At 44.2% G+C, this 20466-nt stretch overlaps 1 protein-coding gene across 1 annotated transcript in view; it reads right to left on the reverse strand.

Moving 5' to 3' along the window:
• Window positions 1-5436: 5436 nt before the first annotated feature.
• Window positions 5437-20466, reverse strand: part of LOC142025045 (uncharacterized) — a 128972-nt gene continuing 113942 nt past the window's right edge. The window contains exon 3 of the transcript XR_012648587.1: window positions 5437-5838. The gene's annotated coding sequence lies outside the window, so the exon portion shown is untranslated. The remainder of the gene's footprint in view (window positions 5839-20466) is intronic.

Genomic DNA, 20466 nt, shown 5'->3' on the forward strand with positions numbered 1-20466 from the left:
ACGAGCCATCTATCAACGTGTTCGACTATGAACTGGAAGTCGTCCATGAGTTCGTGTACCGAGGCTCGACTCTCTCAGACAACTTGTCACTTGATAGCGAGATCAATAAGTGCATTGGAAAAGCCACCACAACGTTCTCCAGGCTGACAAAGAGAGTATGGGCTAACAATAAGCTCACTGTACACACCAAGGTGCAGGTCTACTCAGCCTGTGTTTTGAGCACACTGCTGTACACCAGTGAAACATGGACTTTGTGCTCAAAACAAGAGCAGCGGCTCAACACATTCCACATGCGCTGCCTTAGGTGCATACCCAGTATCTCATGGCAGGACAAGGTCCCCAATAGCACAGTGCTTGAGAGGGCAGGAACCGCCTCCATGTTCACCCTTCTCAAACAGAGGCGTATGCACTGGCTGGGCCATGTCTCATGCATGATGGATGGCCGAATACTGAAGGGCCTCCTCTTCAGCGAACTGGCATCTGGAAAGAGGCCGAAAGAGCTACCTAAATTGCGCTACAAGGACACGTGCATGTGTGACCTCAGCGCTCTCTCTATCAGTGTGAACACCTGGCATTCGCTCACCTCAGACAGGCATGCCTGGAAACACAGAGTGAAGGAAGCTCTTGTGTATGAAACTACCTTGATGAAGGAAGCGGAAGACAGGAGAGCCCTCAGGAAGATCCGTGCCCGTGATACCAGAGTGAAATCTGCCTACCGCTGCTCACAGTCTGGAAAGGACTGCCACTCCCGGGTTGGACTGCACAGCCACAGAAGACGTTGCTCAAATCAGTCCAACTGGGGCACAAACCCATGATGCCTCAGGATCGAAGTATGCCTACTACAAATTAGAAGAGCAAACTAAATGTACACTTGCCCCCCTCAACACCCAACCCTGAGAAAAACAAGTAAGAAAGCCAAAAAATGTCACCATATCTAAACAATAGGGTAAAAGGTGTGAGAAAAGAACAAATCCTTTAAAAGGGGAAGTTGAATCCTTCTGAGGAAAATAGAAAGGAACATAACCTCTAGCAAGTGTAGGTGTATAATTATACATGTTAAATATAGAATTTGAAGAGTAACTAGCAAAAGACAGAAAAAAACTAACAGAATTTTTTCAAAACATATCAGAAACAGGAAACGTAAGTAATAAGAGGGGACACTGCAAATCAGTATTCTACCAGGGCTTTGAAGATTAGCTCAATGAATTCTTTGCATTGGTCTTCACTGCAGAGGATGCAAGGGAGATTCCCATGTCTGAGGCTTTCATTTTGTGATAAATCTTGGAAACTTATTGATAAATTAAACAATATTCAGTGACCAGAACTGAATTTTATTCACCCAGGAGTTATAGAGGAGCTCACACATGAAATTGCAGAATTGTTAGCTGTGCTATGTATCCTACAGCTTAAATCTCGCTCCTTACCAAATGACTGGAGGGTTGCTAATGTAACACGGATTTTTTTAAGGAGCTCTAGAGGTTATCCTGGTAAGGTTGGTAAGCATAACCTCAGTACCAGGTAAATAAGTTGAAAATGCAATAAACAAGAAAATTATCTGACCATAAGTGAATATAATAGGTTGGGGAAGACTCAACCTGGCTGTTAGAATCTTTGAGGGTGTCAACAAGCACATTCGTTGAATACAGTGTTTATGGCCTTTCAGAAAGCCTGTGACAAGATCCTTATAATGCATTCAAGTCATCCTCCTGGCACTTTCCTCTTTCAGTCAAACCTGGGACTTAGATCAGTCTGTGGAGTGCACCACCCTGTGGTTGATGACTTGCCCATTGTCTGCTTCCCTCTATCTCCACAATCTGTAGCAGGACTAGCATCACTCCCTGGACTGCAGTGTCCTCTTGTCCAGCAGTGCTCACTATTCCCTTCTCTTTTCCCCATACAGGGTAATTAGCAGTCCTCAGTCCTAGCCACCTAACTCCATGGCTAGCTGTAGACAAGATCTAGCCCCTCACCTCAGAGGCAAGCCACAGTCTCTACAGCCCACATTCCAGAGAGGGTAGGTGCTGTGCAAGAGGAAACAGCAGGTGTGGGGGGACCCAGGCCCACCTACTACTCTGGATCCTGCCCCAGAGACTCTCTGGCAGCAGCCATGTCCTGCCCTCTTTCACTCCCCTTCATTGCTGGTGCCCCATGAGCCACTTCCCCAGGCCCTTTCCACCTGCTCAGCCCTTGTATCTAGTCCTGCAATCTGGCAGTAGCTAGCCAGAGTGCTCACTGTCTGTTACTCTGTCAAACATCACTTTGTCCTGGGTGCAGCCATCCTTCTGAGAGGCAGTCCTTCATCCTTCATGGCCAGAGAAAGTGTGAGCACCTTTCAGCCCTGAAGCCTTCTGTAGGGCTCAGTCTGTCCCTGATTGGCTAACTTGTCCTTACCCTTGCCATGATTGGGCAGGTTTTTGCAGGGGAGGATCTGGACAGGCTGAGGACCAGATTTTCAAGTGGTGTCAACTGGCATCGCTCCAGTGTCTTTGGTGGTGCCTTGTTGAATCACCCCAGCTGGGGGTTCAGCCCCACAGGCCTGAGTGCATCTCAAAATGGTTTTGTTTCAGTAGCAAGAAGAGAACATGGCAGTTGGAAAAAAGCCCTCATCACTAGTGATTCCAACTCTAGTGAACACACCCGGGGTCTGACAAAGTAACAGCAGGTTCGACCTTCATTCACTTGCTAGGCTCTGGCCCAGTTCATTTTACTTAGGCTTTAAGTTATGTTTACCAAGTCACTGCTTTGATGCTGTATTCAGAGGAAACTTTACATCTTTGATGCCATCTTGAAAGCTGGGCTCCTGCTTTTACTGAAAGTAGCCTTTGGAGCTTGAGACAACCTGCTGAGTAAGAGAGCTCAGTTGAGAGACAGAATTACAAGGCATCTTGCTAGGCCATTGAGGTCACAAATGATGATTTCATCAGAACACTGAGCTCTTTAAACTTGTCAAAAATACAACCACTCCTTCCCCTTGGCTGCTTTGAAGCCAATCAAGAGGAGACATCTTGAAGCAAGTTGATACCAGGCTTATTTTAACATGGTGGAACTTAATTCCTAAACACAGCCCAAATGTTAATATTGTAATAGCAAAATCACTACAATGCCTTTGCAAAAAAATCCACCCCCTCTCCAAATGTCCAGGAAAGTTGGAGCTTCTGCAGGGGAAATGGGGTTGAGAGTTTCAACCAGACCCAGCCCAGTATTTCACCATCTCCTCTAATCCTTGTCAATTTATACAGAAAAATTTGTATTCTGAGAAAATAAAATGACTATGCAGATTTTAAATGATGAGCCCCTATTTAGTAACCTCTTGTCTTTAGAGGTTGCAGCTTTCTCATGAATCACAGGGGTAAACGTGTTAGTCTGCAAAAACGAGAAGTCCTGTGGCACCGTAAAGACTAACTGTTCTTTTTTTAACATAAGCTTTCTGATGAAGTGGGTCAGAAAAAATCTATTAGTCTACCACAGGACTTAGCTTTATCATGCAAATCATAGGGAAACATAATCCAATTTGATTCAAGTGTAATCACATAATTAAACTTCTGTGTCCCCTCTGGCATATTTCACTCCACATTCCCTAATCCTACATAAACTCTCTTTCCACGCTCTTGCCTCTCCACTTACTTCTGTAATTCTCCTTCTCTGAACTCATTGACTGTGGTCCTGGCTTTCTGCCTGCCAGGTCGCCACTGGGTGAACTTCATTCTACCTTTTTGCCCTTCATATCTCCTGAAATTATGCTCAGCAAAATCACCATTGATTTTATGTAGGCTTCTAATCTGTAATCATTCTCCACATCTCTTCAGCACATTGGACCATCAACTGCTAGCCTGAAAGTGGAAAGATTTTTTTTTTCAGGGAGAACATATGTCTTGCTGCTATGAGCTGTTGTAACCATTTTACAGATAGGCAAAGTGAAGTACAGAGAAAATAAATTGCTTACATACAATCACATAATCAGTCACAGCCGTAAATTTTCATCTAGACTCCAGATGTTTTGTATCCCAGTGCTTAATTGCAAGGGGTGAAGAGCAGCTCAGTGGTTTGAGTTTAAACTTTGAGGGGGCCATTTAGGGATCTGGAGCAAAGAGATGTCAAAGAAAAAATAGAATAAATAAGGATGGTGCTTGGTCCTGCCAAGAGATTAGGGGACTGGACTCAATGACCTTTCAGTTCTACACGATGTGTATCTCCACTTATTATTATTACCCCAATACTTCTGCGGGAACTGTATCAGATCTTTAACTTCCAAAGACCTCTTCCTCCCTGTAGTGAGCAAACCCCAATATGTTCTTTCAGTGCACAAAGATATGCACATTTTTTCCAGTTACTAACTTCTTTTGCAAAGAGGTCAGAACTGAATCATCAAGAAGAGGTTGGCCAGAAAGGAGGTGATGCTAGAATTATTGGCATTTAAAATACATAGAAATAGACTGAATCAGATGTGGGTTTTAGTAGATGACTTTCAAACAGAACCACCACTGAGCAAGTTCATCACTAAAGACTGTGCAAATATTTTCTGAATGAGATCCTTTCACATGCAATGTTTAATCGTTGTTTTAATTTTACAGTGAGGTCATTTTCAACCCTGTTTACTTTAAGTCAAATTGATGTCATTGGGGAAACATGAATGCTTGCAAGCTTTTGTGGAGCATAAGCAGTTAGCACAGTGTCATCTAAAGCAGGGGTGACAAACTTTTTATGTTGGGCCCCACTTGTCTAATGTAATCCAAACCGACAGACATTTTGGTTTTGATCATATGAATTAAAAAAAACCCTTTTGGCGGGTGTAAGAAAGTAAGTATGTGGAATGTAAAACTTTATTAATTTGTATATAATTGTGAATACACATACATAAAAAAGCAATATATTTCAACATTTTTAATGAAACAGGTAAGCCTGAGACCCAGCAGCTGACCATGCTGTGTTCACACTTTGGAAATTACATGCCCCACCTCATGGGTCTACCCCCCATTTTGCTCATCCCTGATTTAAAGTACTCCTTACCTCTAGCATTCATGAGATGCTCTAACAGCTTCCAATATAACATTTAAAAAGCTAAACTACAATGAAAAGAATCAGCATTACAAATAATTCCTGGGGTATTTCATATCAAAACTATTCTATCGCTTCAGATATCAGAGTGGTAGCCAAGTTAGTCTGTATCTTCAAAAACAAGAAGACCTGTGGCACCTTATAGACCAACAGATACTGACTACATCTCCACTAGCCCAAAATTGACGCGGCTCGCCACCGCGCGGCTCATCCAAATGGGGCTCCTTTTCGAAAGGACCCCGGCTACTTCGAAGTCCCCTTATTCCTATGAGCAGATAGGAATAAGGGGACTTCTAAGTAGCCAGGGTCCTTTCAAAGAGTAGCCCCATCTGGACGAGCCGTGCGGCGGCGAGCCACATCAATTTCGAAGTGCCACAGCAGCCTGCATGCTAATGAGGCGCTGAATATGTATTTCAGTGCTTCATTAGTAAACTTCAAAATGGCCATTTGCATGGCCATTTCGAAATTTCTGGCTAGTGGAGATACGGCCATTCTGGAGTGTAAGCTTTCGTGGGCAAAGGCCTACTTCATTCCACTTATGCTCCAAAATATCTGTTAGTCTACAAGGTGCCATAGGACTTCTTGCTATTTCTTCAGGTCAGGCATTGTGCAGTTTTACAGTTTGAGTCTCAGCCTATTTATTGGAGTGCCTTGATTTTGTTTCTTCTGCTCTTCAAAGAGGCCTCTATAAAGCTTCTTGGACAATCAGTCTTCAGGATCACCTATAAGCAGCAGCAGCAGCACAAGAGATCAAGGAAGACATCAAGGACAGACATCAGGATGCTGTAATTAAAAAAACACAGGTCTGTAATACACTTGAACCTTGTCCAGGACTTACAGCAGCCATTGCCTGGTAAACATCCATAGGGAAGCTAGAGGCAATTTTGCTGCCTGCAGTCCCCTGGGAATGAATGCCTCTCCTGGTGCAGCTGCCTGTATGGGTTCATGAGGGTTCAAACTGCGCCCTTATTCCTAAAAGATGAATAAAGATTACCCACAATATAAACACTGCTATAAAAAAAATCCCTGGCTTCGTATGCAGTATAGAAATGATACTGTAGGAGTCCTCTTTGTATTTTTAGCCAGGCAGGCAAGCAAGCAAATTCTGCTTACACTCATTTACACATTAGTTTGCCATAAACTTTCTCCAAATATTATGCAGATGGAAAACTAGACCTCATGCAGCCATAAATCAGTAGTTGTGCTGTGGTGGCAGGAGAAAACAGTTAAGGGTTTTTTGTTTTCTTCCAAGAAAATCATACTTTTCAAATCCATCTGAACCAGAGCCAAAGGATTATTTCTTATCTGCCTGTAACTAATATTCTTCTTAGCAGGGATGTGTGAAAAAAATGTTCAACATAGTGAGCTCAGGGAAATTGGCTCTTTAGGGGTGAGATTATCAGAGTTATTTAAGGGAATTAGGCACCTAAATTCCATGGACTTTTAAAGAGATTTGGACTCCTACTGTCCTGACATTTCTTAGAAATTCCCAATCCAGAAGTTTCTGGTGATTGCCCTGCACTGCAATAACCAACTTTCCTTAGTTTAATGAGGGATTCCACAGGTGAATGTCAAACCAGGAATTTCTCCCCACATAAATCCTGATTTGGCAATTTCCAGATGAGACTGAAATTTAGGAGTTCAGATCTTATTAAGAAGCTGATGCTTTTAGCTGCATTAAGCTGTGTCTACACGTGCACGCTACTTCGAAGTAGCGGCACTAACTTCGAAATAGCACCCATTGCAGCTACACGCGCCGGGCGCTATTTCGAAGTTAACTTCGACGTTAGGCAGCGAGACATCGAAGTTGCTAACCTCATGAGGGGATTGGAATAGCGCCCTACTTCGACATTCAACGTCGAAGTAGGGACCGTGTAGACGATCCGCATCCTGCAACGTGGAAATTGCCGGGTCCTCCATGGCGGCCATCAGCTGGGGGGTTGAGAGATGCTCTCTCTCCAGCCCCTGCGGGGCTCTATGGTCACCGTGGGCAGCAGCCCTTAGCCCAGGGCTTCTGGCTGCTGCTGCGGCAGCTGGGGGTCCATGCTGCAGGCACAGGGTCTGCAACCAGTTGTCGGCTCTGTGGATCTTGTGTTGTTTAGTGCAACTGTGTCTGGGAGGGGCCCTTTAAGGGAGCGGCTTGCTGTTGAGTCCGCCCTGTGAACCTGTCTGCAGCTGTGCCTGGAACCCTTATTTTGATGTGTGCTACTTTGGCGTGTAGAACTACCCTCGCAGCGCCTATTTCGATGTGGTGCCGCGCAACGTCGAAGTTGAACATCGACGTTGCCAGCCCTGGAGGACGTGTAGACGTTATTCATCGAAATAGCCTATTTCGATGTTTCTACATCGAAATAAGCTACTTCGATGTTGGCTTCACGTGTAGACGTAGCCCATGTCTGCTACAAAGCTTTCATTTAGCTCCATCTGAATCTGAGTAAAAAATTAATTTAATTTTTTTTAGACCAAGGGAGCCCTATTTCTGCAACTGGATGTTTGTGTGAGTTCTCTGTAACTTCATCAAAAATATCCACAGTTCACTTAATGTTATTGCATGGTTTAATCTCTCGTTCAGTTTTTTGTTTGTTTGTTTGTTTTTTTGTTCTTTGGTTGCTTTTGGCCATTTGTGACCAGTCAATGTAATCTCATGGTGGGACTTTTCTCTCAATGAAAGATTTCTCTCCTTGAATGATTCCTGATTTTAAAAATGGCTGAGAAAATCCAACTTCCATCCACAGTTTCAAAAAGCCCCAAACTGGTTCAATTAGCAAATGAAAGGAATGAATATGTTTCAAAAACTTCTGTGCTTGCTTAAAAACAACCAGCTAGACCTGTGTTTTTTCTGCACCTTGAGAGGAGCAGAAATTGAGCATGATTTAGAAGAAACACTATGTCTTGATGTCACTGGCAGAGTGAGGCATCAGACTTTTATTTGCACCACTGATTAATGAAAATGCAGCTATCTCCTGCCTAGAATACAGCCCAAACAGATAACATACACACAAAATGTCCAAACTGAACATGTGCTGGGAGAGTACAACCCTGGCATGCACATATGGATGATTATCTTGAAGGATGACTGATAAAAATAACCCTCCAGCAGATTTTTTAAAAGAAGAAACACACAGGCTTTCTATTAAAGGGCTCTGCTAATACTGACTTCCAGGCTTTTTCCCATGATGATTTTAACCTATTCCATGTGGCTGGTGAGGGTGGTTAAAAAGGTTTGGGGGAATGAAAGGAGGCATAAGTCTTCCTCACCCCTTTCTGACTCTCTGTGGAAGGTTCCCATGGGACTGGCTAAAACTGATCTAATCTGAAGCGACACTTTTCTCTCCTGATATGTATGAGAGAGCTGAATTCTGCTGTGTAATGCTTTATGGTGAAAGTTCATGTTATATGGGAATCACTTCCCATTTGTTGAATATGTTGATGTAACTGTGCATGATTGAAATTGTTAACAGTTTGAGATGGACACAGTGAGGCAAAGCTAAATTGCTCCAAACGCACCTTGAAGTCATCCTCAATCTCAAGAGCAGCAGGGGATGTCATGACCAGGTTATGGGTAGTCATGTCTAACAGCTAGAGACGGAGTGCCCTAACCACTGATCAACTGTCTATTCTGGAGTCTCTCTTCCTCTCTCCTTCCCCCACATTTCACCCTGGACCCAATAGTTTTGCTGACACCAACCTGTTTCCACAAAAGTTTCAGTTTTGATGAATCAGCATTTCCCAGAAAAAAAATGTGTAACTGAAATGCTCCTGAGCAGTAATATAAGTTGAGCGCAAATATCTGTCAGTTCTCATTTTGTATGTACCTGATCTCCTATTCTGCTTAACAACACACTGCTGTATATCTTAGAGAACTTGATCCTTAGCTAATATAGATATATGGAGATACACATGTCACAGAACTGGAAGCAACCTTAGAAGATCATTGAGTCCAGTCCCCTGCCTTCTTAGCAGGACCAAGTACCATCCCTGATTGATTTTTTTAAAAAGACGATACAATCAACTTGCCCCAGATCCCTAACAGGGTCCCCTCAAGGATTAAGCACACAACCCTGCATTTAGCAAGTCAATGTTTATACCACTGGGCTATCACTCCCCCTGCAAGGAAACCCTTATCGGGAGCTTGAACCCAGGCACTCTCAGACACAAGGTGAGACAACCATACACCAACAAGCCACCCTCAGAAAAGAGGCAAGCTATTGAGCTATTTGTCACTTTGGCTACGTCTACACGTGAAGCCAACATCGAAATAGGCTATTTCGATGAATAACGTCTACACGTCCTCCAGGGCTGGCAACGTCGATGTTCAACTTCGATGTTGCGCGGCACCACATCGAAATAGACGCTGCGAGGGTACGTCTACACGCCAAAGTAGCACACATCGAAATAAGGGTGCCAGGCACAGCTGCAGACAGGCTCACAGGGCGGACTCAACAGCAAGCCGCTCCCTTAAAGGGCCCCTCCCAGACACAGTTGCACTAAACAACACAAGATCCACAGAGCCGACAACTGGTTGCAGACCCTGTGCCTGCAGCATGGATCCCCAGCTGCCGCAGCAGCAGCCAGAAGCCCTGGGCTAAGGGCTGCTACCCACGGTGACCATAGAGCCCCGCAGGGGCTGGAGAGAGAGCATCTCTCAACCCCCCAGCTGATGGCCGCCATGGAGGACCCGGCAATTTCCACGTTACGGGACGCGGATCGTCTACACGGTCCCTACTTCGACGTTGAACGTCGAAGTAGGGCGCTATTCCGATCCCCTCATGAGGTTAGGGACTTCGACGTCTCACCGCCTAACGTCGAAGTTAACTTCGAAATAGCGCCCGATGCGTGTAGCCACGACGGGCGCTATTTCAAAGTTAGTGCCGCTACTTCGAAGTAGCGTGCACGTGTAGACACAGCTTTTAACTGCTGTAACTCAAGATACCTTCCACTTACAGGTTACACCTCCAGAAATTGGCACTCTGTGACCAAGTACCACCCACGGTCCAGCCAGAGCCCCATGTGGGGAAGACTGGAGCCCTGCTGCAGCACTGGAAGCCTGAGGCCAGAGAACTTGGGGCTAGGACACTGCTGTAGCCCCAGAAAGTGCCCTGCATGTTGGGAAGACCAAAGCCCCACTGAAGCCTCAGAGAGCCAGGGGTTGGGACTGGAGCCTGTGCATGGGGTGGACCAGAACCTCACTGCAGTCCTGGAGTGTCTGGGGCCAGGGCAGAAGCCCCACTCCTGGGACATACCAGAGTTCCCTGGCAACAGTTCTGATACTGAGCCGGGGTCAGAGCCCCATGAGAGGAGGATGGAGCCAGAGGAGTGGCAAGGGCTGGGGCAGCAGGGAGCCATAGAGCAACACTTCAGGCCTTGGCCTCCCAGGACATAGCAGGTGGACAAAGAGGTGAGCGGGGGAAGGGTGGGTGGCTGGGGACCTCCCTGGTCCAGCAAATTCTCTCATTCAGGATTGGTCAGGTCTCAGCCATACTGGACCAGGGAGGCGCAACCTCAACACAGTTTAGACCAGCTCAGGATGTGACCCAATCTATACTTTTACAGTTAAAGGTAAACAATCCCTTCTTTTTAATTAGGATAACTTCTCTGAGGCTGCCTATCATCGTTTGAGGCCAAATCCTGCAGTATGTATTTAGTCATAACTTGCAATGAGGTCTCAAAGAAGTGGAAGAAGAGCAAAGTTTTGCCCGAGTGAGGACAGCTGGGTTAGGCTCATACATTTGCATTTCTTTAAATCACTAAGGCTGTGTCTACTCCACCTCCTTACTTCAAAGGGAGGATGGTAAGTAGGGTGTTGGGAGTTTATTAATGAAATGCTGTGCTGCATATGCAGCACTTCATTAAGCAAATTCTCCCCTGTGGCAACTTAGAAGTTTTAAACTTCTAAGTGCCGGCTTGCATCTAGCTGCGACTCACCTGCCAGTACTTCGAAGTGCCCGGGGTACTTCAAAATCCCTTTACTCCTGAGTACTTACTCCTGAGTAAAGGGACTTCAAAGTACCCAGGGCACTTCGAAGTACCAGCGGGTGCACTGCAGTTAGATGCAATCTGGCACTTAGAAGTTTAAAACTTCGAAGTTGCCATGTGGGGGCAATTTGCTTAATGAAGTGCTACATATGCAATGCTGCACTTCATTAATAATCTCCCAACACCCTACTTACCATCCTCCCTTTGAAGTAGGGAGGTACAGTACCTGAGCCCTAACACATGTACTGATACTAATGATGATGTTTAAGAAATAGGAAGACAAAAATATCAGTGAATACTGTTCTTTGTCTGATACACGTTGTTTGTGTTATATTCACTAGAATGCAATCGGATGTTAAGACATTGTCAAATACTTTGCTCTATTTTTTCACCTCTTGTAAAACATTCTACTTCTACATGTAGTTTGGCAACTGAGAATTTTACAGTGTGTTTGTATATACCGAATGTAGGCTTGCTAATGCCTCTAACAATTAGACTTAGCAAATAATTGATTCTTCATGTCTAGAGCCAAAGTGAAAAATCCTACTCCCTCCAAAAAATAGTTCTCTTCAGAAAAATTGTTTCCCTGAGTCTTCATTTTGCTTTGTTTTGGGCTGCTTTTACCTATGTTAGACTTTTAAACATACCTGTGCAACCCACCTTTTTTCCTCACTGGGTAACTTAAGAGCAGGCAACACTTACTGGTGTGCCTGTGCACCTGATGGGTTAAAATATTAAAGGATCTCCTGAGTGTCCTGGTAGTCATGTTGGATAGTTGGTAATCCCCACCCCTTTGCTGCAGTCCTTTGTTTCCAAAAGCATGTAAAATGGCCTCCACCTGGCTGGCCTCTGTGCACACTTAATGGTGTGCCTTAGGAACATCCACGAATACTTATTCCAGTAATAATCTGGGTTTAACTCCCAAACAATTATAAATAGTATGTCTCTAATGGATCAAATTAGAATTAAAACACACCTCCACTTAACCACCTAAGGAAACAGAGTTATGGAGGAAACTTGAATAAAATCAATTAACTAAGTACACAGAAATAAATGAAACCCATCTAAGTGGCATGTGTATTGCCATCAGTTCTCCCATCCCAGAATGTACGCTCCTTAGGTATCAGTTACAGATACTCGCTTGTGTTGGTGTGCTGCTGGTATTACACTGGATTGCAGACAGCTCAGTGATGGTTCTGTGTGTCAGTCCAGGCAAGACAACAAGCTGACCAGCCTCTCTGACACTGGAGCTGGCCCCTGAAGGACATTAACTGTCCCTTCTCTGCAGGGCTTCCCAGCAGCAGGCTTTAGCTTCCCAAAGCAGTACATGGACTGGGAAAAAAACTCCACACCTGCCTTGAAGTGGTCTATTCAATCATAGGCCACAGAATTGTAATCTCTAGAGCCAGACTGAAGCCCAGTTTTTTTGAGAATTTGTTATTTGCTGAAAAAAAATGTTCAGCCACCTCTACTGTGGATAATTATTCCTTAATTGCAGGGGAAGAACAATCCATACCAAACTCTGAATAGAACTGGGTGAATAACTGATTGTTCAATCCACTGAAAGTTCTGCGGAGGTGAGGAAGAAAGAATGTTTGGGGTTAAACCAAAACAGATGGTTCATAGCATGTGTAGCACATTGAAGGAGTCAGTAATTTTTTTTGTTTTACATCGACCAAAACATTTTTGTGGACTCAAAATTAAGTGTTTTATTTTCACCTGAGATCAGGCCCTCCAATGGAGGGTAGTGGGGGCTGGAGGAGGAACACAAAGGGAGGCAGTTGCCCTGGAGCTCAGCAGCTCAAAGGGGCCTGGGGCACGGGGCACCACTGCTGCTACAGGGGCCATGGTGGCGCCTGGAGCCTCATGCCCTTTGAGTTGCCACTGGAGTACTGCACTGCATGCTCTAGGTAGCTCTAAGGGCTGGGAGGGGGTCAGTATGGTATGCTCCACGTAATGGGAAGGGCTAGCTGCCCCTGGCCCTGTTCCTTCTGCCTGAGGCTCTGCCCCTTCTGGGAGCATAGAACCAAGACTCCTCACCTAGTCTAAGGACTTACAGAGGCTGTCAACACCCCTGCCTAAGATGTAGAAGAGGTAGGTACAAATCCCAGTTTCGGAGCAGGAATTTGAATCCAGGTGCCCCCCCTTTCCCAGATGAGTGCCCTAACTCCTGGGTTATTGGATCTTTCAAGATAAGCCTTTTTCAATCTTTTTTTTTTGGTAAAACAATGAATGCACTAATGACTAAAGATTGTAAGAGAGAAATGCCCTCAAATGATGCCTAAGCCCCTTTGTGAATCTATCCTGATTTTTTTCTGATAATGTCAGAAAAATCACATTGACATTTTGTTATTCTCCTTTTTATTGTTTTGACCAACACAATTTGCTGAAATTGACACAAAACTGGTAAAATTTTAGTGGACCAGAATAGCTTGAAAATTTTCACCCAGCTTTACTAACCCTGAAATTTGAAATGAGTTCGTTCCGAAACTAAACATTACACCTGGCCCATCTCTCTTTGCAGGGGGCAGGGGGTGGAGGGAAGGGACAACTCAGTGGTAAACCCAGGGTTGTGATCCCAATCCTTGAGGTGACCATTGCTGGGTCTGGGACAAAGAAAAAGAAATCTGTCAGGGATGGTGACATAGGTCCTGCTGTGAGGGCAAGGGACTGGACTCCATGACGTTTCAAGGTCCCTTCCAGTTCTGTGAGATATGTATATCTCCAGCTTCAAAGGAGTGACTCCTAAGTTAGGTCAGTGTAACCAGGAGCAAAATTCAGAGTTTTTAATCTTTAACTGGATTTATGAGGCAAGAGGGGCATATTATTTCCTCTTTATACCTTTGCAGGAGCAACCCAATCTATATTGCAAAATAGAGGATCATGTTTGGGTTCTGAGGGCCCATGAGTAGAGAGAGGGTCCCAGAATCCAGGCTCCAGCCCATGCCTGTAGTTTTACAAGATCACAGCTCGAGCCATGAAAGTGTATCTCCACACTGCAGTATATGCCCAGGTTCTGTTGGACAAGAATCAATGCACTCTTAGTTGGAGAACCCAGGGCTTCAGTGTCTACACTGCTTGCCAAACCAAGCTTAAGACTTTTTTATCCCCAGGCAAAATCAAGGGCTCCAATGTCACAGAATCACAGGGCTGGAAGGGACCTCAGGAGGTCATCTAGTCCAGCCCCCTGCTTCAAGCAGGATCAACCCCCACTAAGTTATCCCAGCCAGGACCTTGTCCAGCCAGGACTTAAAAACCTCAAGGGATGGAGAATCCACTACTTCTCTAGGCAACGCATTCCAATGCTTCACCACCCTCCTGGTGAAGTAGTTTTTCCTAATATCTAACCTACACCTCTCCCTCTTCAACTTCTGACCATTGTTCCTTGTCCTGCCATCTGACACCACTGAGAACAGTTTCTCAACCTCCTTTTTAGAGCTCCCCTTCAGGAGGTTGAAGGCTGCTATTAAATCACCTCTAAGTCTTCTCTTCTGTAAACTAAACAAGCCCAAATCCCTCAGCTGATCCTCATAGGTCTTGTGCTCCAGACCCTTAATCATTTTTCTTGCCCTCCGCTGAACCTGCTCCAGCAAATCCACATCATTTTTATACTGGGGGGCCCAAAACTGGACACAATTTTCCAGATGTGACCTCACCAGTGCTGAATAAAGAGGAATAACTACTTCTCTAGATCTGCTCGAAATGCTCCTCCCAATGCACCCTCGTATGCCATTATCCTTTTTGGCTACAAGGCCACACTGTTTACTCATATCCAGCCTTTAATCCACCATAACCTCTAGGTCCCTTTCCATCATGCTGCTGCTTAGCCAGTCGGTCCCCAGCCTGTAACAATGCTTGGGATTCTTCTGCCTCAGGTGCAGGACTCTACACTTCTACTTATTGAACCACATCAGATTTCTTTTGGCCCAGTCCTCCAATTTATCCAGGTACCTCTAGATTCTCTCTTTACCCTCCAATGAATCTACCTCTCCCCCTAGTTTTGTGTCATCCACAATAACATAACATAACTGTCCACATAAGAGTTCAGAGAATGAAATCCAATCAACATTATCCTGGACTTCATGGCACCCCCCTAAAATATGGCTGTCAAAGCACTTTGTTGCTGGTGAAGTGCAGAAAAACTTGATGGTCCAACCCACTTGTTACAAGAAGTTCAAACTGCATCTTCCCCACCCCTCTGCATGGCCCCCCAGAACAGCCCGTTGAACTGTCACTTTGGTCTGAGCCAGCAATATGTAGGAGGAGACATTTGAAGTACTTGTCCCTGTTGCACTTTCACTTCTGTTTCAGAAAATGGGCAGAGCTTGCTATTAACTACTAATGAACATTTTGGCAGCAATTTTGGACTGAGTGAAGGCATCTTACAAAGCTAATCAAAGAGCAGGAGGGAAACAGGAGGAGGAAGATGCAAACATGACCCACTCAGACTGGCTGATTAGGCTCACAACACTCAGCAAGTCACTGATGTCTCCGGTGTAAATGGGTGGTTCTAGTGCGGGTCCAATTGCACAGACTGGTAGAATTACATTGTCCTTGTAGATACTGAATGATCAGTCACATGTCCAGAAGTTCTGCATAAAGCCTGCTGCATTTGTGGAGCTCTGTAACTAACTTGTCCTGATCCTCCCAGATGAAGGCACATGAATGGCGGCAGCCATTCTGGTCCAGAAGTGGGTTGCTATAACTGTCTGGAAGCTGGCTACTCTGACTACTATAGGTCCTTTGCCAAACAGATTGATGTTGGAAAGTCAACAGCAGGTAAAGTAGTAGCAAATGTTTCTGAGTCAGTCAGGGATTTAGTTTTCCCCAAGTCCTGTGCATAAAGGTCTTGAGGTGACTACTAGCTTTGAGACAATGAATGCCTGCATGATACTCATCTGCTCGTATCATGTCCTCCTCAAGGAGCACGTGTGCATAAACTGCAAAAAATACTATTCCATTGTTATGGTGGCCCTCATGGACCAACGATGCCAATTTATAAACATTAATGTTGGCTGTATTGGAAAAGTTCATGATGGCAGGATTTTTTACCCATCAGGAGTCTACAGCCATGGAGAGGGTCAGACATTATTCCTACCAAATGGCATTGTCATATACAGAGCCATTGTTCACACCATTATTCTGAAGGATCCCCTCAGATCTGCTTTTGCTTTGGCTTATAAAATAGTACCCTGATTTTTGAGATCCTGACAAAAGAGGATTTAAATACACCCTCAGAAGCTTTAGGTTGTTGAATATGTGTTGGGGAACTTCAAGCCCACGGGAAATGTTTACACACACTGTTTGTTTCAAGTGCCATCAATACTGTGTGCATTATTGTGGTTTGCTGTGATCTTCACAATCGTTGTGAAGCAAAAAGGGAGCCATTTTCCCAAGAAAGGGCTATGACAGTGATGGAGTGATGAACATGGTTCCCTCAGCCAAAATGTGCCAGAGATGAAGTTGGATGCACCTAGGCAAAAGAAGTCAGTGATATTTTGTGCTCTCACATGTCCTGCATGGCCAAGGGAAGAAGGAGACTAGTACCTTTAGTAAATTGCTTGTTGGGATGGAAGGTGTAGAAGTGATAGGATACCTCTGAGAGGTTTCAGTCCTTGGTGTTGTATAAAGCCTCCACTCAGTTCAGTATAATGTGGATGTAAGTTCAATAACTTTCAGTCATCTTTGGTTTTAAGTCCTGTAACCTTCTGTAAACTTTGTTTTGTGGCAGCTTCTAGGTCTATATTAGATATTACAAGTTAGTAAGAAATTGTTTCTAGATGCTATAAGTTTGTAATAAATCCTAGCTTTCTCTGAAATGATCTGTCCTTTGTGTGTGTGTGTGTTTGTGTGTAATGGAATCAGTCCCTGAAGCCAGCCTGTCTGGACGACCAGCTGCCAGCAGCCCCTCGGTGGCCCCAGATTAATAGGAGCTGAGCCCTCCAAAATAATCCATTCAAGAAAGCAAATGAGGCCCTATCAACAGAAGTTCAAAGTCCCATCTGCTGTTAGCTGGTGACTAATAGTCATAAAGTGTCCTGGGACAGTAGTGATAACTCGTAGTCACACAACATGCTGGGGCAGTGGGACAGGACAAAAGCTATGGACTGAAACATTTAAACAAAAATGAATACAATGATATAAGATTAGTAATTCTTCCCATCACCACTTTGCAGGAGTTAATCTCAGCTGGCATGAGAGGCAAGAGGCCCAGGACCATGGCCCTAGACTCCTCCTACTCTCTCCAGGATGGATAGTATTGACTGCTCCAGAGTAATGCACTGACAAGAGAGCACAAGCTGAAAAAAGAGCAAGGTGACAAGCTGGTCCTGAAATCAGCTCACTGTGCTGGATTCACGACTGCAGGCAGACACACTGGATCCACCATGCCTTGGCTTCCTCTGCTGTCTCTATGTAATTCTTGGCCTGCGTGAGTTTGTCTGTGCAGGTGTCTGAGTGCAGGAGGGTAGGAGTGTTTGTGGGTGTGTGCTTGAAAGCTAGTTCCCTTTTTCTCCTTTAATCCAACAGTGGCATTTAATAAAACACATATGAGTGTAATCCTGGTGTGTTCTTTAGTAGAAGTAGGGTAACATTTGAGATTGGTGGGAGAGGAATGATTTCTGTGTAACATAGCCATGAGTGACCTGACTGGTTCAGTGCCATAATTAGCTAATTTTGCGCCTAAAACAAAAATATAAAATTGTGCCCCCTCCTGTTTATATATTCATAGTAGTTATTTTATAGAGAAAGGAAAACTACATATATAATAATAATAATAATAATAATAATAATAATAATAATAATAATAATAAAAATAATAATAATAATAAACAAAAAATCTTTATTATAGTTGAGCTTTGCGTAAACAATCATTAATGCATATATATGTATGTGTGTATATATGTATATCTATGTCTATCTATCTATCTATTTATCTATCTATCTCTCTATATATGTGGCTCCTCAGCTATGCACCTGAGGCAAATACCTCTCTCTCCACACCCTTGTTACAGCACAGCTGGTTATAAAATGTGGAAGGTGCATTGGTTGAAAGAATGTATTGATGTAAAGAAGCAATTGATGTCTGGATTGATGTAGCTAAATGTATTCAGAAATAGTGTTGCACACAAATTTCCAGTTGTCCCAGATCGTGTGTTGATTTGTATTATCTGAAATACATGTTATATGATGTGATGCAATGATAGCAATCAACTTTCTTAATAAAATAAAAGCATTATTTACAAGCTTCTATTGGAAAACTACAACATTAACATGTTGCCTGGCTGGCTGGCTGCAATTACTATACCAAAACGTGAATAACAATTAAGTCTTTTAAAACGAACTCGGTGCATGAACAAGTGCAAAAAGTGAAGCCATGGGCAGAATGGACAGAATGGAGAGAACCCTCCTACTGTTTTCCCCTTGTGCCCATTCTTTTCCTTCCTTCCATGTTTGCTGCAAACTTGGCACTTACATCATTTTCCTATATTAATAAACATTCAAATGGATGCAGAAATGTACCAGGCTCCAAAGAGGCTTCTGCCTCTTCCCTCACTGGTGCCAGTTCCATGGCCAGCCTACAGTCCATCAAAAACTCTGCAAGTATAGACCCAGGATGTGCTGCTGCTGTTGCTGTATCAAAGCCTCTCCAGGAACTACTGTTAGTAGCCCAGTCACTCCTTTGGCTCCCATCAATATCCACGCTGTAGTCTGAGGCCATCAGGTTGCCACCTTGGCTGACCAGTTCATACTGCATTGTGAAAAGCACCATGCTACCCATCACTGGTCAAACTAAAATCAGCTCTTCTGTTGGCTTTGCACCAGAGAAGACCAGACTTTGGCTGTGTGTCTGCAACCAAGAAGTGGTATGTTTTGCAAAAGACTTCTAGCCAGTGTCCATTGGAAATGCAAGAGGCTCTTGTAAATTGCAGCTGGGTGCTCAGAATAAACGGAAGGATTAAACACTGAGCGACCCAGCCACTGTACTACAATGAGGGGGTGTTGTGCCCATTTCTCTGGAGCTAACTGAAGATTCTTGGAAGAAAGAGGATAGAAGAAGCTGGTCCGTGGGACTATGAGATACTTTTGTCAGATTGCCAGGACTTGAATCTAGGGGGCTGCATTTACACTGCAAAGTGAGAGGGCTTTAATCCTAGGGCCTAGCCTCCAACTGTTCACCCCCTGCTCCTCCCGTCACAGGATCCTAGGACCTAGGTTCAAGCCCAAGAGGTTTGTGTGTAGATGAAAGAGGGCTTATGGCTCAAGTCTGAGTCTGAACAAAGCGTCACACTAAAATGTAGACGTATTCAATGTGGCCACTACTTCCCCTCTTACACAGATGGCCATGGGGTAGTTGGGCAGGCTTGGAGAGTAAGAGGAACCTTGGCTTTCATCCATCCCCACAATGTATCAGCTCAGCTCTGCATGTTGGAACTACAGAGAAGTCATCTGCCTGTACTATAGACTGCTACTAGGTTACACCCGCTTGGAGCAAGGTGGGGAGCCAAGAACCACATTGTGACTAGGGACTTCTCTGGGGGCAGCACAGGTAAGCTTTGGGATGTTGGCAAAGACAGATATGTGCCCACAAACAAAACTAAAACCAGACAGCCAACATTTCTGCTTAGAATCGGAGACGTAACCGTGTTAATCTGGATCTGTAACAGCAACGAAGGGTCCTGTGGCACCTTATAGACTAACAGAAAAGTTTTGAGCATGAGCTTTCGTGAGCACAGACTCACTTCGTCAGATGCTGCATCTGATGAAGTGAGTCTGTGCTCACGAAAGTTCATGCTCAAAACTTTTCTGTTAGTCTATAAGGTGCCACAGGATCCTTCGTTGCTATTTCTGCTTAGAGCTACCCTGGGTTCGGTGTTTATCTTTGTGGATTGCACCTGCTTGGGCAAAAGCTAGTGTACAATCATAATTACTATTATTTCAATATACAGAAGAAAACTTATTCCATCCACAGGATTAATTAAGTGCACAAATGTGCTATTTGAAACATAGCTGTTCAGATAATATTGGAAACATTTTAGAATTCGGGTGTTGATGAGTTTAACTCTCATTTGAATTCAGGCTCTAGTATGAATGGTTAAATTCTGCCAAAGCCTTCCAGTGCTTGGTAAATCCATGTGGCTCTTTTAAGACATGTTGAATGAATTTGATAAGTTTGGAGTTCTGTAGCTGCAGGCAAATTCAGCATTCTGAGCTATTTTATCTCTTTTGGCGAGAGGTGAGTGGGGAATAATTTTGATGGAGTGGGAATTATGATGGGAGAGGCATCAAACAGTTCTAGCAATAAAAAATGATATAGATCTTCAATACACCGCCCCATCCTTAAGGATAAACTAAATGAGTGCATTGTGGGTTATGTTAACTAAAATATGTGTAGTGAAGAGAAATATATATACGACAAAAGAAAACATTCCTAAC

This window comes from Carettochelys insculpta, chromosome 1 (assembly GCF_033958435.1).
Source record: "Carettochelys insculpta isolate YL-2023 chromosome 1, ASM3395843v1, whole genome shotgun sequence".
Lineage (NCBI taxonomy): Eukaryota > Metazoa > Chordata > Testudines > Carettochelyidae > Carettochelys > Carettochelys insculpta.